The sequence below is a fragment of the Octopus bimaculoides genome, chromosome 27 (assembly GCF_001194135.2).
Source record: "Octopus bimaculoides isolate UCB-OBI-ISO-001 chromosome 27, ASM119413v2, whole genome shotgun sequence".
Classification (NCBI taxonomy): domain Eukaryota; kingdom Metazoa; phylum Mollusca; class Cephalopoda; order Octopoda; family Octopodidae; genus Octopus; species Octopus bimaculoides.
In genome coordinates, this window is record NC_069007.1 from 8,333,859 (window position 1) to 8,334,485 (window position 627).

The window sequence follows — 627 nt, forward strand, 5'->3', positions numbered from 1 at the left end:
AGAGAGAGAGAGAGAGAGAGAGAGAGAGAGAGAGAGAGAGAGAGAGAGAGAGAGAGAGATAGAGAGAGAGAGACAGGGGGCACCAATGCTAGAGCAACAGTCATTTACAGGTGAGCAGACTGGTGCAAGGAGGAGGAGAGGAAGAAGGTCAGGAGAAGAAGTAGGTGAGGAGAAGGAGTAGAAGGTGAGGAGGAGGAGAGGAAAAGAAGTAGAAAAAGAAGAAAAGGGGAGAAGGAGGAGAAGGAGAAAAAGATGAAGTTTGAGGAGAAGAAGTAGGAGAGGAAGATGAAGAAGGAAAAAAAGGAAGAAGCAGAGTAATAATAATAACAACAACAACAATAATAATAATGATAATGATAATAATAATAATAATAATAATAATAATAATAATAATAATAATAATAATATACGCAAAACACTTTCAATACAGTAAACATAAGAGCACCACAGCAAACCACAGCACATACCCAAGGCGCACAGAGCTGCGCTCGGTAGTGAAGTGAAAGCACGGTATAAAAATAAAACTACTGAACAATAATAATAATAATAATAGTGATTTCAAATTTTGGCACAAGGCCAGCAAGGATTAAAGGCAAAGTCAGTATGTGAAGGCTAAGCATTTCGCCT